This window comes from Pezoporus wallicus, unplaced genomic scaffold, assembly GCF_028554395.1.
Source record: "Pezoporus wallicus isolate ANWC-B61680 ecotype Strahan unplaced genomic scaffold, APGP_CSIRO_Pwel_v1 contig_4710, whole genome shotgun sequence".
In the NCBI taxonomy this organism is placed as follows: Eukaryota; Metazoa; Chordata; class Aves; order Psittaciformes; family Psittacidae; genus Pezoporus; species Pezoporus wallicus.
The window spans coordinates 4,639,226-4,657,185 of NW_026640647.1; the positions used below are offsets into that span (position 1 = coordinate 4,639,226).

The following is a 17,960-nucleotide window of genomic DNA, read 5'->3' on the forward strand; positions in this document are numbered from 1 at the left end:
ATTGGTACTGTTCTATCATCATACTGTGTTCTTAGGAGGTTGCTAATGACACAAATGACTCAAAAATTGGCCATATCACTGTCTTCACATGATAACAAAATCAGATCATCATTCATGCTACAAGCTCTAATTTCTCTAGCTTCTTTTGTACCAGAATCAGCCGGTTCACTGCTTTTAAAGATAGCTCATTCTAAACTGATTTACCATGTGCATAAACAGCTGAGGTAGAATAGAGGAAGATGGAATAGAAGGAGAGAAATTGTTGGAATGACCAGCTGGTTGGAATGAGAGTATAATCACCTCTTTGAGCAGCAGCATTGCTTCCTGTCAGCTTAAGCAGTTTGTGGAATTATAGTTAGTTTGCAAGCTGAAGAGCCACTGTAACCTTGCTTAAACAAACATAACAGATTAACAGTCTAACTATATGCTTTGGGAGAATGAATGTCCTTCTGGCAATCATTGCTGGTAAATAGAAAACCTGTCTATCTGATAATTGTTATCCAGTTATCCAATATCTCTGACATAATAATTATCCAAAGCCAATATCCAGGTTTCAGTGCCCAACCAGGAATTCCAATTCATATACTAAGACTGATTAACTGGCATGAGTCCCATCACCCCCACTGGCAGGGTTACCTCAGTGAAGCCTGCTTCATCATGAGCAGTTCACTGTGTTCCATTCAATAACATCTTAAATTATACCATCATCTTATTCAAAAATAAAATATTAAAAATGAAAAAGCTCTCAGGTCTGCAATTTAAATGGCCACCTTATTTAAACTGTCATGGGCTTTGAACCCTCAGTGACTGCAAAATGTGCATGATCTGAAAAATAACACTGCTGCCCTTGCACAGTTCCTTCAGGAATTTGATGCAAAATAGAACAGGAATAAAGGAAGAGCTACACTTTAATTTCATTAAAAACTAAGCATCATAGCAGAACCAACAGCAAAACAGCATTAACTGAAGGCAGCATTTCTGAGCATATGATGAAGTAAGTTTTCACTGAAGGAGGTATGTTTGAATGTTTGCATGAACACCCATATGCTTCATATTTGTATATACACAAAAACAAAAGTTCAGCTTGCATTATACCACATATTATATTACAAATTTCAAATAATACATTCTTTGTATTTGTATAAAATACAAAAAATACATTATTTATGAAAATCTGGGAAAACTGAATAATGCTTTACTTTTAGATTGCATCAGATAAGCATATATCTATTACTAGAAGTCATTAAAACATATACTATAACTCCCTCAGTAATGGCATCCTTAGGGAAGGGGTAAGGCTGGCATAAGTAAAATACAAAACAGCTTATTAAAAACTGAGAATATACCTTATTTCCCTGGTTATACAACAGATAAGAATTACATTAAAAATAGGATCCTGTAATAAGAAAACTCAAAAAAAAAGCAGAACAACAATACATTGCAACCCATGTCTTTAAGAAATGTCACAAAAGTACCTGGAACACTTGTCCTAGACAGGACTGTCTCAACTGTGTAGTAGCTCTTATTCGTTAACTTTGAAGGCACTGATTCACTAGCATATTCTAAAGAACTAAGGGTAAACCAAGAGCTGCCTTTTAAAAGTAATTTAGAAACAGCTATGAGAAGTTCAAAATTCCAGCGGCTGCCATTAAAAGAAAAAAAAAAAAACGAATCTTGCAAACTCACCTCCTACTATCCAACACACCAGAGCTGTTGTTTGTTTCAATTTGGAGAAACTGTTTCAGTGTGTTTCAGCTGGCACTGTGTGGTAGCTGTTTCAAATATTAACAGAAAAGATTAAATGTGACCATTTAAGAACACAATATTGAAGTTACTGCATAGGAGTGAACTTTATATTTACTTTAATATACATAATATGCACAAAACCATGCCAATACAAGCTTTATGTTTACTTCAGCAGAAGCAGTGTTAGATTCAGACCCTCAAACAGAGCACAAAACCATTTTAAGCTGATACTGAGAAAATGAGCTAGACAGGGTTTTGATTTTCTTTTTTTTTTTCCTCTTTCAAGCTGAGTGGTTAAGTTTTGGACCCTCTGAAAATTCTTGTGGTATTTTAAATAAAGCGATTCACTTGGAGACATAAAAAGCCTAGATTTGTTGGGTAACAGGTAGGACTCAGTCCACTGTGTTCTTAGTGTAAGCAGGAGAGAGGCGTTCTCTGAACAGCAGAAGTCTTTGCTTTTCACTCGCTGTCGCCTTCCATATTTTGCCAGCAGGTGGCAAGATGACAGCAAAAGGGATAACGCGAAGTTCGTGTGATTCACACATTAGTAGCCAACTGCCGCCCTCTGTTGTAGCGGTGGAAGAAGTCACAGCTCCTTAAATGCCGTGACTCCAGAAAATGGCACACTGCATTTTCTGGATTTGCAAAATGTTGAGAAGCTGAAAGTAATCAGGGTTCCACATAGCTCTACAAGCCAACTTGTAAAATAACTGACAAAGTAGGCAAAGGTTTTGTTTTGCAGTCTGTGTTGCAATTGCAGCTACATGGTACTCCATCTTCCTACACACCCTGATGAGTACTCAGTGCGACTTAGTTCTAGAAAAAACATTCTGAATAAGGACCACAACGAAAAGGAGCAGACCATGGTTTTTATGATCTTAGTGAAGTCTAGCATACTTAAAGAAAACGCAAAGTCTAAGCCAACAGTCGAGATAAATAGGGAGGCACTGAAGCCAACTCGATGACGTAAACGAAACACAAGGACAGGTAAATAGAAACACGGGTGACAAAATAGCTGAAATTCGAGTTTAAGAAAAAAGACTTCTCAGAGAGTCCTTGCTGAGCTTCTCTAATTTTAAATTTATTCCTAGATTGTGGAATTTGGCATGAAATCGACATCCATGAGGTGGGATGGCTCCAGTTTTAAGTAAAACCCAAGAAAGGATTCATTGTAACTATGGAGGAGAAAAAAAAAAACCTCTTGTTATTGGAAATTTTAAAGATATCTTCCATTAGGAATAATTTTGGGAACTTATTTCAACAAAAAGTCTGTAATACAAAGCTTTTGGTCTAGAGGGCTACCTCTTCACCTGTTCCTCCACTTCCCTGAACAGCACAATGTATCGTACAAAAAAGAATAACTCAAAGGTCCTTACCAACATTGTTCTATAAGATACCACTAACTGAGGTCACCCCCCCCCCCCCCCCCCCCCCCCCAAAAAGCCTTTGAAACAAGTAAATTCTATTGTTCCTCAGATGCTTTTATCAAATCTTACCTGCAACCAGGATGGAAAAACAAGGAGAGGGTGAATAGATGCACCTCCTTCTAAAGAGATGCTGGAGAGATACTGGTAATATTTTATTTTTTACTGAAGCGACATAGCATATTGCGAAACAACACTCTAAGTAGTGACCCAAGTCTGATCTCACTTTACAAACCTGCAAGGCAGAAGTCAGTTGAGTTGCACTACTGTAACATTGCAATCAGGTCTACAGCAACAAATTCCCTCACAATGCATGATGCATGGATGAGATTTAAACATCTACAAAAGAAAGGAAAGAGGATTCAGTAAAGAAAATCTGAAGAACCATTAAACTGAGTAACAATAAAAGGAGTGCCTAAACACAAGATTTGTTATAACAAAGTCTTCTCACTACAATTCAGAGTTAAAATAAGATGTTTAAGCTGGGCACACGTTTTTCTTCTTCCACTGCTGCCTTCTTAGAAACACTTACTAGATGTAGTATTAAAAGTAACCAGCACGTAGAATATGAATGCAGCTAGCACTCCTCTTACTCCTTCAAACCATGATTTTTCCCACTATTTTCAAGAGCTGTTTGCAGTGCAATGCAGCAAACAATTTGCTGTGACAACAGCAAACAGCCATGTTTAATTCAGACATTGTCATTATATTATTTCATTTGAACCCTGTGAATCTGCTCCAATTCTTGGTCTAATCAGTATGAAATACTGTAATGATTTCAGGAAGTGCAGGTCTGTGCCCAGTGCTTTTCACCTGTTTCTTCCTCACTCCACAAACAAACCTCAAAATAAGTAACCACAGTAGTAGGTAGGGATGCAAAGCTGGATGTATCTTATGCTCATAAGATACAAATGAGAAATAAACAAACCTTTCTTGAAGGAAAAGGAGAGATGCTGTGTTTTGTGGAATAAACAGTGAGCCTTTCCACCACAAGGTTTTCTGCTTTAAGGCCATGTTAGCCCTGTAAGTACTACCACAGGGAGTTCAATACCAAAATAGTCAGATTTCAAGCAAAATCAAGCACCACAAGAAAATGAGTGCTTGCTTTTGTATGACAGAAAATAAAAGTCCACAGCAGTTTGCCATGTTCTCATGCAATGGAGCCACACTCCAGAAATTACTTGTATGACCAGATTTTATTGGGACGGTCATCATGAGATGAGGACTTGCCATCCTTTCCTGCTTGGACATGAATTATCAGAATGCACCCAACTCTGCTTAAATAACATTGAAATATTAGTCTAACTTGGTTTTCTAAACATTCACAAAACAGTGCAAAACACTTCTTTCTGCAAGGTGATCTTAAGGTCCTTTCCAACCCTAACTATTCTATGATAGCTGAAAGTTTAGGCTTGTGGTTATGGCTCCCCCAGAATACTGTGTATGCATTTTGGCACGTTTTTTCTATTTAGAAAAACATTATTTACCCCACTGACCTGGCATGTAAAGCTGTGTATATATATATATATATATATATATATATATATATATATATATATATATATTATTATTATTATTATTTATTTTTTAAGGTCAGTACACTGTTATCATATACTTTACTGAAAATTCTTAGCCTTCAAAGCCTATGAAGGCAGTGAAGCAGTGCTGACTTTCAGCTTGCCACAGAAAGAAGTGATTTGCATAGCAGTGCTCATCCTGCAGTGCTCTACAAAAGCATGAGTGGTGTTAGCTCCAGCTGAATCAAGAGGAACTGAGGATGTTCCGCTCCTTTCATACCTGAGGTTGGTACTTTTGTAGAGAGCTCTGTAGTGGTGGATGTGAAGATACAGACAGCATGTATGTAACTGGCTGCATAACAGCAAGATTTGAACCATATACCACAACAGTGACATTTTAATCTTAAATCAGTATTAAGCTTAAAGATTCAGAATTATTCCAGTCTGCAGGTGATTCATGGACAGGAAATGGCTTAGGACAGAAAAACAGATTGCTTGCATAAAAATGCATTGCAGCTCTAAAGCACACTCCATAATGAGAAAAAAAAATGCTGCTTTCCTGTGGAAACATTGAGATTTAAAAGCACCAATATCCTTCTCTAAACATAATATTATCAATTAATTTTTTATAACCAAGAAGGATATTCCAGAATGGCACATATGTGATGTCCTGCTCCAACCGCACTGAACTGTATATCTTTCAAATTCATGATGGATGGAGACAACTGAAGCATTTTTTTAGAGATACTCAGCACTCCTCTGATTTATCAGCAAGAGTGAAGAAACCAGGGAATTTTCTAAGTATAAATAATTATTTGCAGATCATTTAAGAACCAAACATTTATTAAGGAAACTTTAATCAAAAGAAATTTGGATCAATTGCTGAGGTGAGTGGCTCGAGAGAAGACGCCTTCAACACCGGAGCGGGGGGGAGATCAGCGTCCAGGAGCTTCAACTCAGAGCGACAAGAGCCACCGAGGGAGCCTCAAGTCCTCGACAGGACCTGCCCAGGAGCCGGCAGCTCAGCTGACGAGAGCGAGCAGCTGACTCACACGGGGCGGAGCCTGAAGCAGCGGCACCAGCCCTGACTGGTCAAAAAACTGCCCCGGGGAGCGCGACCGACCAGGAGCGCGGCGAGCAGAGCGGGCCAGAGGCGGTTTGCGCGGCAGTTCGAGCGGGATAGTGAGCACTCGTCGTATGATCAGGGCCTGGTCCGGCAGCTCTGCTCTGGCTGCCCCGGCGGTGGCAGCGTAGGCACCCAGACAGAGCCGATGAGAGGGGAGGCTGCAGTGCAGAGCTCGGGGTGTAGAGAGTGCCCGCACTGGTCTGGTGAGGGGAGGGTGCACGATGGGCAGGGCTGCACTCGGTGCTCCCTGCGGGAGGTCCTCCTGCAGCAGGGGCTGAGCTGCGGGATGCTGTTAATAGACTGCGAGATGTCAGGGAAGCTGAGAGGAAGCAGGAATGCTTGCTCCCGGCCCAAACTGTGCAGGGGCCTCGAGCTTCACCTCTACCTCATGAAGGAAAGAAGGAGACCGTTAACCTGGGAAGCTAGGAATCAGTGACAAAAAAAAAAAACAAACAACAAACAAACAAAAAAAGAAAGAAAAGGACAACCAAAAGCAAGGGGCTTCCCCCTAAATCTGTTGTCCCCATGCAGAACCGCTTTGCTGTTCTGCAGGGGGCTAATGAGGAAACGCACTCCAGCCGGAAATAGCCAGCTGATGCACTGGTAAAGAAGATCTCTACTGGTGCTGCCAGGAAAAAGCGGCGGGTCGTAGTAGTAGGGGACTCTACACTGAAAGGGACAGAAGCACTTGTCTGCCGGCCAGACCCCATCTCAAGGGAGGTGTGTTGCCTACCGGGGCACGGGATCAGGGATGTGGCAGAGAGGCTGCCTGCTCTAGTAAGTCCCACGGACTATTACCCACTCCTGGTGATACATGTTGGGTGCTAGGGATATAGATAGTAGCAGCCAGGGGAACATAAAGAAGGACTACAGAGCCCTGGGGGAGGTGGTTAGGGGCTCTGGAGCTCAGGTAGTCTTTTCATCAATTCTCCTGGATACAGGGGAGGACCTAAAAAAAGCTAGGAGGATTAGTCAGGTTAATATAATGGTTAAAAGGGTGGTGTCATAGTCAGGGGTTTGGGTGCCTTGAACACAGGACCCAAGGTTTGTAGGCCAGGTCTAGTGGGGGCTGGTGGAGCTGGTCTGATAAAGAAGGGAAAGAGCAGTTTTGGTAGGAGGCTTGCCAGACTGGTCAAGGAGGCTTTAAACTAGATGTGTTGGGGGAGGGGGCATCATTCCATCCCAACACACATAGTCAGTTGCCAGCACCTATAATAAGTGCTCTGAGCAATGTAGAGATATTCCAGCCGCTCCAGCCAATGAGCCGGCTTCAGTTGGAGCTCGGCTCAGATGCCTCTATACAAATGCCCGTAGCATGGGGAACAAACAAGAGGAATTAGAGATGTGCTCATCTACGGGGGTATGATATAATAGGCATAGCAGAAACATGGTGGGATGGCTCCTATGACTGGAGTGTGGGAATGGAAGGTTACAGGTTCTTTAGAAAAGACAGGGTGGTAGGGAGGGGGAGTTCCCCTTTATGTTATTAGGGATAGGCTGGAGAGTATGGAACGCTGTCTGGGGACAGGTGAGCAGTTAACAGAGAGTTTGTGGGTCAGGGTTAAAGGGAATATAGCTATGGGAGACATTACTATGGGGATCTGTTACAGACCGCCTGATCAAGGAGAACCTGCGGATGAAGCACTCCATAGACAGATAGGAAAAGCCTCACGCTCGCAGGCCCTTGTTCTCATGGGTGACTTCAACCATCCTGACATCTGTTGGAAGGACGGTACGGCCCGGCACAAGCAATCCAGGAGGTTCCTCAGTTGTGTGGAAGACAACTTCCTTCTGCAAGTAATAGAGGAGCCGACAAGGAGAGGTGCCATGCTTGACCTCGTGCTCACCAACACTTGTGACTTGTTGGAAATGTGACTCTCCAGGGCAGCCTTGGATGCAGCGATCACGAGATGCTCGAATTTGAGATCCTCAGGACAGTGAGAAGAGCGTGCAGCAAGCTCACTGCCCTGGGCTTCAAAAGAACAGACTTTGGCCTCTTCAGGAACCTGCTTAGTAAGGTTCCATGGGATAGAGCCCTAGAGGGGAGGGGGCCCAAGACTCTTGGTTGATATTCAAGGATCACCTGCTACAAGCTCAGGAGTGTTGCATCCCAACTAGAAGGAAGTGCAGCAGGAGGGCCAGGAGACCTCCTTGGATGGATAAGGAGCTCCTGAGGAAAATTCAAATGAAAAAAGAGGCTTATAATGAGTGGAAGCAAGGACAGGTGGCATGGGAAGAGTACAGGGATGCTGTCCAGGAGGCTAGGGACCAGGTTAGGAAAGCTAAGGCCCAGTTAGAATTAAACTTAGCTGGAGGTATTAAGGATAACAGGAAGGGATTCTACAGGTACATAGCAAATAAAAAACAGACTAGGGAGAATGTAGGCCCACTCAGGAAGCTCTTGGGAGAACTGGCTACACAGGATTTGGAGAAGGCTGAGGTTCTGAATGACTTCTTTGCCTCAGTCTTCACTGGCAAAGGCTCTGACCAAACCACCCAAGTCTTGGAAGGCAGATGCAGGGACTGTGAGAATGAAGACCTTAGGCCCACTGTAGGAGGGGAACTGGTTCGAGACCATCTTAAAAATCTGAACGTGCACAAGTCCATGGGTCCTGATGAGATCCATTCATGGGTCCTGAAGGAGCTGGCAAATGAAGTGGCTAAGCCGCTGGCCATCATATTTGAGAAATCATGGCAGTCAGGTGAAGTTCCCGATGACTGGAAAAAGGGAAATACAACCCCTATTTTCAAGACGGGGAAAATGGATGACCTGGGGAATTACAGACCAGTCAGTCTCACCTCTGTGCCTGGCAAAATCTTGGAGCAGATTCTCCTGGAAGGCATGCTAAGACACATGAAAATCAACAAGGTGCTTGGTGACAGCCAGCATGGCTTCACTAAGGGGAAATCCTGCCTGACCAATTTGGTGGCCTTCTATGATGGGGCTACAGAACTGATGAACAGGGGTAGAGCAGTTGATGTCATCTACCTGGACTTGTGTAAAGCGTTCGACACTGTCCCACAAGACATCCCTGTCTCTAAATTGGAGAGACATCAACTTGATGGATGGACCACTCGGTGGATAAAGAACTGGCTGCATGGCTGCATGCAAAGAGTTGTGGTCAATGGCTCAATGTCCAGCTGGAGACCAGTAACGAGTGGCATCTCTCAGGGATCGGTGTTGGGACCGGCCTTGTTCAACATCTTTGTTGCTGACATGGGCAGTGGGAGTGAGTGCACCCTCAGCAAGCTTGCCGATGACACCAAGCTGTGTGGTTCAGTTGACACACTGGAGGGAAGGAATGCCATCCAGAGGGACCTTGACACTCTTGTGAGGTGGGTTGATGCCAACCTCATGAAGTTTAACCATGCCAAGTGCAAGGTCCTGTGCCTGGGTCAGGGCAATCCCAGGCACAGCTACAGGTTGGGCAGAGAAGAAATTCAGAGCAGGCCTGTGGAGAAGGACTTGGGGGTGTTGGTTGATGAGAAAATGAACATGAGCTGGCTTCAGTGTGCACTTGCAGCCCAGAAAGCAAACCGTATCCTGGGCTGCATCAAAAGGAGCGTGACCAGTGGGTCGAAGGAGGTGATCCTGCCCCTCTACTCTGCTCTTGTGAGACCTCACCTGGAGTATTGTGTGCAGTTCTGGTCTCCTGAACATAAAAAGGACATGGAATTGTTGGAACAAGTCCAGAGAAGGGCCACGAGGATGATCAGGGGACTGGAGCACCTCCCGTATGAAGACAGGCTGAGGAAGTTGGGGCTGTTCAGCCTTTAGAAGAGAAGGCTGCGTGGAGACCTCGTAGCAGCCTTCCAGTATCTGAAGGGGACCTATAGGGATGCTGGGAAGGGATTCTTCATTAGAGACTGTAGTGATAGGACAAGGGGTAATGGGTTAAAACTTAAACAGGGGAAGTTTAGGTTGGATAGAAGGAGGAAATTCTTTCCTGTTAGGGTGGTGAGGCACTGGAATAGGTTGCCCAGGGAGGTTGTGAATGCTCCATCCCTGGCAGTGTTCAAGACCAGATTTGATGAGGCCTTGGGTGATATGATTTAGCGTAAGGTGTCCCTGCCCATGGCAGGGGGGTTGGAGCTAGATGATCTTAAGGTCCTTTCCAACCCTAATTATTCTATGATTCTATTCTATTCTATGAAATGAAGGTCATCAAGTCAGAGAAAGGAAACACATCATGTGACCTAAACATCCAATCAAAAATATCAGCTCAGAATCTGAGTTGCCTAACACAGGCAGTCATCACCTAACTCCAAAATATGTACCACAAACAAATGCCTACAACTATTTAATTAATAGCTCTGAATAGTAAGCTGGAGAAAATGCTAAACTGTTCACAATGTGGGAAGAGAGGGAAAAGTTAAACTGCTTGCTCCAGTTGCAACTTTTACTATCTGAGAATCTTGCCCACTGTTCTTTTTTACTCTTCATTTGGCAGAATTTGGGAAGTTCTAACTGCTCACTACAAATTCAATAGTGTCTGTCTCCGTGAAAATGAAAGCTGCTGTTATAAAACTTTAAAAGTTTGAGTCACACCATGCTGCAACAGACAAGGAATAGTTTCTCGCATGGTTATAATTCTGGTGTGTCCTCAGGGAAGGGTCCTATAGGCAGTTCAATCTCATCTGAACTGCAGCTGCTGCACCATTTCTCCATCCCAAGCAACATAGTCTGCTCTAATGGAGAAGCACATCAGAGAAAATTAGCCGACAGAACAGTGACTAATCAGGCCCTAATCACACAAAGACAAGACCATTCAGTAATGACTACACTTAAACAGAATGGACTTCAGGAAAAATACTCCTGTAAGATCTGACAAAGCAGCAGACAACTGGAAGCCAAAACTAGGTTAGAAAACACGGCTCTAATCTTGGCCTAATTATTTAAAAAAAATCTGGATGAGGAAAAAAAAAAGAAAAAGAGAGGACAAAAAAAAAAAAAGAGTTTGTACCTGTGGTGCGGAAACAGTATTAAAACAGGTAAAATCAACTGTTGTGAAGCAGCAAGGAATTAGAGTGTACTGGATGAGGTACATCATCACACTGGGTCAGCGCATGTATGATCAACAAATTCTGATGATTCTGCTTTGGGGTACACTAATTTTGCTGGACATTGAGATATGTTGGGCAGTTTTGTTACGTGGCTGTGACAAGGATGAGTTCCAGAGTTCCTCTTGGTGTTTATTTGGTCTGCTGAATGTTTGCTGAGAAGAAGTTCAAAAGAAGGGATGTGTTTAACATCAAAATAAGCGTAATTAAACATTCACAACCAAAAGAGACTAAAGCCATCTACAGTATTGATACTAAAAACATTAAAGCGTCAGGTATTCAAAGGTAAAAGTCAGCAAAAATTCATTGCAGTGCTGCACGTTGTAGCTAAAATTTTAATTCTGCTGAAATGAGAGGCAAAATTACCTGCAAACTCAATGAATCCAAAGTTTACCATACAGATGAAATCAGAGCAATCTTTAAGAATATTTAAACAGAAAATGCAATTTGAGTCATAGAATCATAGAATCCTTGCTAATATTGCATCCAGTTTCTCTGATTCGTTGTAATCCCTCTCTAGTTTAGAGGACTACTAAATGCAGGATTATTTGTAATGAATTTTTTTGTTCACCAGTACATTCCATAACATCCCCTGCAATTGTTAGCAACACAGCATGGATTCTCCAAAACAAAGCTATATTCTCACACATAATTCTAGGCAAATAAGATTTTGGAAACAACTTGAGGTCATACAGGACCTACTTCCACAGGTATTCAGACAGGATTCAAAGCTTAAGTTTTAGACAGCAACTTGAATTAGCTGTGCAGCAGAGAAGTCAGCACTGCTACATCAAGTGTGAACAACAAAGGGTCAAAACCACCTCAAAAAGTAGCAATTTAATGCACTGAATGACAATCTTACATCCCACAGAATCATCACTGAACATATTTGAAATAGGTGTAACATACAAGCTCTTACTTTAGCTAGCCAGAAATGATGAATTTCTTAGAAAACTCATATATTGTTATGTGAGCTCATCCTGGCCACTGACGCCAATACCAAGACATGAAATTAATTACTGTTAGACAAGGCATTCTGATCAGGAATAATTAAAATCTTTTTTTAATATACATACATTTTGTTAACTTGTGGTGATGGCCATTTCCTTCTGAAGTGTAAGTATCAATAAGAACCATCAAAGTTCTCTTCCAGATTTAACTTCCCTCCCTATTTATCTCCTTCACTCCCTTTCTCTTCCTTTCACTAAAAGGAAAAGCCCAAACCAGAAAATCCTGAAGAGGTTAAGTTGCTTACAAGAAGAAAGCTCACTGTAGGAAAAAACATACACATAATATTTCAGTTCTGTTCACTGCCTCAGTCACTGTTAAGAGCACTGTTCTGTAGACTGATCTGGAAAAAATGAGGTAAAAAGATGGACTGGAAGTCAGAATATTTAAATGCTCTTGATTACTGACACACTTTGCTAATAAATCTTGAGCAGGTCAGTCAACTTCACTGTATTTCTAAAAGGATATATTAATTTTATCCATCTTTGAATAGTGTCCTGGGTTCAGCAGTAGCAGTCATGTTTTTCCTTCGTGTTAACTGGTGCAGTGCTGTGTTTTGACTTCTAGCTTGAGAACAGTGTTGGTGAAGCCGATGTTTTTGGTTGTTGCTAAGTGATGTTTACCCTGACCAAGGACTCTGTGAGGCTCATGCTCTGCCAGGGAGGAGGGGAAGCTGTGAGGAAGCAGAGACGGGGCGCCTGACCCGGGCTAGCCGGGGAGGTATTCCATACCACAGCACGTCATGCCCGGGGTGGGGGGTAACTGGGAGTTACCCGGAAGGACAGGGGTTTCTGGGTGGAACTCGCTTTCTTGGCCAGTGGTATCGTATTCTCTTCCCTTGTTATTTTCCCTTATCATTGTTTTAGCTGATAGTAGCGGTGGTGATTTGTTGCTGGACTGTTCTTGTCTCAACCCGTAGGAGTTGCACTCTCTCGATCCTCCTCCCCGTTCCTCCGGGAGCGGGGAAGGGGAGAGCCCCGGTGCGGGGGGGGGGGGGGGGAGACGGACATGGACCTCGATTGTTGTCAGCTCGGCACCACTCACTGGGAGTGAGTGAACAAGTTACCTGACCGGGTTTAAACCATGACAAATAGTAATTTCATCCCATGCCTTCAAAGCCATTCCAAAGAGGATTGTGCCCTTTTTTTGTCACCGAGGCCAAAAGATCACCAGATAGAGGAAGATAACTCAATATTGTGTGGCAGTATGTGACACTGTTCCCTAATTAAACCACTGGAACAAAGAACAGTCATTAACATGGAATGATTCCAGATTCACACTGTTCATTTGTGGTTCCCCAAACGCAGCAAGTTATGATTTAGGTTCATATACTTCACTAGCTCAATACAGAAAAGTTTGTCAATGCTGAGATTTAAAATAGATATGCTTAAGATGTATGATTATACATATATATGGCTTATAAAATAATACGGATATTGCTTCCCCTCTTCCAAAGTTATCCAGTGCCTTTCATTAATGCACACAATGCACAATACTTACAGTGCTCTGGAGTGATTCCAACTAGTGCCATCCCAGCAGTCTTCTTTCCATGGTCATGGGCCAATTCTTTAAAGCATGCCTCTGCTGATTGAGGACAGACATGCATGAAGTATTCTCAAGAACATAGTATTACATATATTCAGCCTTTATACAAAAACAGTGTATTGTCATCTTATCTTGAAAACTTTCCACATCATAAGTTAGCTCAATTTTTACATTGTGAGGAAAAGCAACCATCCACAGATCCTTCAAGCCACTTGTATCGCTGCCTTGGATAGCACTTATTATTTCTCTTTGTGTAGCCAAATCTTGAGTGTTCATAGTCACACTGCACCTCACTCCATACGAGCTGGGTCCAATACCTGTAACACATTAGAAAAAGAGATATGTCAGAATAAAAATCCTCACTACTACTACTTGCACATCTCTTTGAAAAAAAAAAAAAAAGAGAGAGAGATCAGGTTTCTAGCTTTTCCAGACCTATCGTGATGGCATCCCATCTGACTCAAGTAAGAGTTCCTGGACCTATAATGCTACCACTTGTCCCATTAGTATTTAAGTTCAGTTTATCTTCATTTCTCAAAGTTCATTGTCTCCAGGTGACTTCTTAATCACAAATATCCAATATGTATGCACTCAATTTCCTTTTACTTGGTTTGATATTCTGTTGCTTTATTTCAGTGTGCTAAAAAAGAAAAGTCTTCTGAATGTACAGAGAAACGTGCTTAGTGAAAACAGATAAGGTGTATTTCATTTGTCCCTTTTTATCCACTCATATCAGCTTCATTGTCCATGCTGTAAAGTAACACCTAAATATTAATTATCTTGCAAAGATGAGCTTCTCTTTTTCCTGTTGTGTTCTGCATGAAAGAGCAAGGAAAAAAGAAAAAAAAAAGCTGATTTTGATTTCGTAACTAATGAACTTCTCTACATTACTCAGAAATGGAGCATAAGATATATCTACCCAAATTCCTTTTGAGGTGAGTAATAACTGATAAATACTTTTCTCCAGTTAATATCAACAATAAATTGATGTATCACTGTGCTTTAGAAAGTACCTTGAATATCAATTGTTTTGACCTATCTCCAAAGCTTTAAAATATAATGAATGAGTAATTATTTCTCTAAGACACCAGTGCCTGTTGCTCAAGAAATATCTGGGCTCAATTTCACACTGCAGGAAAAAAAGCAACTACTTCTATGGCTTTGGCACAGCAGCACATTCAACAAAACTTTCCTAGCAGCAAACAAAATGAAAACATCTTGCTTGTGGCACTCCTTTTAGCCAGTGCTTTAACAAGAGTCTCTAGATTATAATCAAACTTGTAACTGAAAGAATAAATGCTAACTCCCACTTATATGAAAAGGGGAAAGTCAACCAAATGTAAATCTTCTGCTGCTCACTGCCAGCTATATCAGATTCATATTCGCAGTTAAATGTACTACAAAATAATTTAAAATCACTTCAACTGTTTACAATGCCAATCTAAACCAAAATGATAGTATGTTAGAAAGCCAGATTTTAAAATGAGAAAGAAGTATAAGTGGATTTATGTAAGAAGTTATAGGACAAGAGGTAACAGCCTCAAGCTGCACCAGGGGATCTTTAAACTGGATATTAGAAAAAAAATTCTTCACAGAGAGGATGGTCAGCACTGGAACAGGCTGCCCAAGGAACCGGTAGAATCACTGTAACTGAAAGTGTTCACAAACCATGCAGATGAGGCCCTTAGTGACATGGCTTAGTGGTGGACTTTGCGCTCATGGGGTAAAGGTTGGACTTGATCTTAAAGGTGTTTTCCCACCTAGTTGATTTCATGATTCTATGACTCTATAGACCCAAAAAGAGGACACTGAAATTTTACTTTTTTCAGTGGTACAATTTGCAAATACTTGGAACCTCAGGTAACGCTATTTTTAGTGTACTTGCCACAGCTCTGTTGATAAAGGCTTTGGGTTCTACATAACACACACAATCACTCTTAGTTTTAGCTCATATTTCTTTTCTCCTGAGCAATATCAAAGTCCTTGCTGCATGTTCACTGAGCACTCCCTGGCACTTAACTCAGAATAGGGTGAATTCTACTCTTGTCTCTACAGATGAGACCTGACCAAGCTCCACAAGTAATAGAATTTTCTTTGTGACCTTTCTTATCTTCTTTAGCAAATGAAGAATTTTTGTTTATAGTTCTTCGCAAAGAATGAATGTCTTTACATGAGTTTACTCATGCTGAAGTTCATTATCTCCCATATCTTACAAAATGGAAGAAGGAATAATTATGATGAGATTCTAGTGATCCACCAGAGAATGATGAATCACAATAACAGCATTCAGCAACTGACCAGCAATCCAAAGCCTGAATAATCTGTATGTTTTTCAAGTTTTAAAGCTTATCACTTAGAAATGTCACTGAAAATGCAAAGAGGACAATCCTATTGTGACAGACAAAAATTCAATCCATGATACAAAGAGCTTACAAACCACTCATCGGTTGGCTTTGTGCTACAGGAATACACAAGATTGAAGAGCTTCACTTACTGTAATTATAAAATAATATTTCATTGCTATGCTAATAATATATTTGACAAGTTGCTTCTAAGTACAGCTTTACATTGCCTTAGAAAAAATAATTCTTCTCCCTCCCCTGTTTAGAGTAACTGTGTGGCTCTGCATAGAACACAGACATTAATATATCTGTAGAAGACTGAGTTCACAAGACAAATGGCCATACACATTGATTTAAAAATATACCTCTAGATTTCAGGCTGGTGTTATGTTAATGGTGAATGAAATAGAGAAAGTCTTGTAAGGAGTGGCTGAGGGAACTGGAGTTGTTTAGCCTGGTGAAAACAAGGCTCAGGGGAGAACTTGTTGCTCTCTACAATAACCTGAAAGGAGGCTGTAGGGAGGTAGTTGTCTTTTCTCCCAAGTAACAAGAGATAGAACAAGAGGAAATAGCCTGAAGTTGCTCCAGGGGAGTTTTAGATTGGATATTAGGAAAATTTTTTCACCAAAAGGGTTGTCAAGCATTAGAACAGGCTGCCCAGGGAAGTGGTTAAGGCACTATCCCTGGAGATACTTAAAAGATGTGTGGATATGGTATTTAGCAATGTGGTTTAGCGGTGGACTTGGCAATGTTAGGTTAATGGTTGGACTGGATGATCTGAAAGGCCTTTTCCAACCTAAATGATTATATGATCATCTGTTCAGAAACAGGAACATGAGAAGTTATCGTGCAGGTCACAGTAGTGAAGACAGGACTCCATAATTCTGATCTCTGCTCTAACGCTCAGCCTGGTCAATCATACTGAGTCTCATAAAGAAACCAAACATACCTGTATGCAGTCTGCAAATAAATCAATTCATTTTAGGTAAGCATTCAACACAAAAGTCTCCCCTAGTATTTTTCTTATTCATAAAGGAATCGTACAAAGCTTCAAGTTTCCCTGGCAATTCTGCCATTTAAAAACAACAAGCAAAAAATGGGACACACACCCCCCCCCTGCCCCCAGTGCAAACCATACAGCCAGTGATCCTCAGAGTTAAAGGTCTACAGTTAGCCAATAGTGATGTAAACTCCTTATGCCAGATTGTTAAAGTACAGAAGATAGCAGAAATGCTCATAATCAAGATCTGATGTTTGCTTTTTCCTCTGGACACAAACACAGTATTTGTGTTTGAGCACTGGCAGTAACAACTGTGAACTATGCTATTAATATCTGATTTAAAAATGCTTGTGGCAGGATCCTGTCTGGAGGAACAAAAAAAAAAAAGTATTCAGACAAAACAACAGTTAGAAGTGCATTAAAAAAAATTAACAGCAGTGATTACAGAAGAAAACCATGTATTCTTCTCTCAGGAAGTTATTGACATATAACTTCTCTTAAGATAGATCCAAACACTGCCATTCTCAACTAAAATCCAAGTTTCTGAGAAGATGTATTTTTAAAGTATATGCAAATCCTTGTTTTATTTAAAGGGAGAAAAATAGCTCAGTACCATTTTTGCTTATTTTCCCTGAACATCTTTAGGTTAAATAAATGGATATTAAACAGACTAAGAAGTCCAGCTGCATTAAGGGCTTAATTTATTAACTTGGGCTTAAGAATTTACACTTTAAAATAGATCATAGAATTAGGGCTTCTGAATTTCAGTCAGGGATGCAATGAAAATTGCTGGCAGTTTAGAGCAGCAATTCACACCAAAATTACATGAGGCATCCATTTGCTAAACAGTCTCCTAAAATGATCTCTGGCTCCAAATCAACATCTGGAGGTGCATCCTTTTCACTGACTATCCATCGAATTTAGCTGCCTATTATAAGTGGCTAAAGTAGGACAATATTAATTTGTTTCTTTGACTGTTCCTACTGAGACATTCTGTAGTGTTTGCTAATGCTATGTAAAACCAGCCCTAGCAATTAGTCATTTTGGTTGTTGTGTTTGGTTTTTTTTTGGCAAGATATGCATATAGAAACATTCTGATGATTGTTGCTACAAATTTTTAAGGACATAGTCAACACAGCCAAACCAAAGACCTGGGGAGACCCATGATCCAGGTAGGCAGAAAATACCCAT

At 41.2% G+C, this 17,960-nt stretch overlaps 1 long non-coding RNA gene across 1 annotated transcript; it reads right to left on the reverse strand.

The window, feature by feature from the left end:
* Nucleotides 1-1,701: 1,701 nt before the first annotated feature.
* Nucleotides 1,702-13,738, reverse strand: LOC130604913 (uncharacterized). Its single transcript, XR_008973556.1, has 4 exons — nt 13,383-13,738; nt 12,130-12,225; nt 3,406-3,509; nt 1,702-1,772 (listed from the first exon to the last, which is right to left on the reverse strand). It is a non-coding gene; the product is annotated as an uncharacterized LOC130604913 (long non-coding RNA).
* Nucleotides 13,739-17,960: the final 4,222 nt, after the last annotated feature.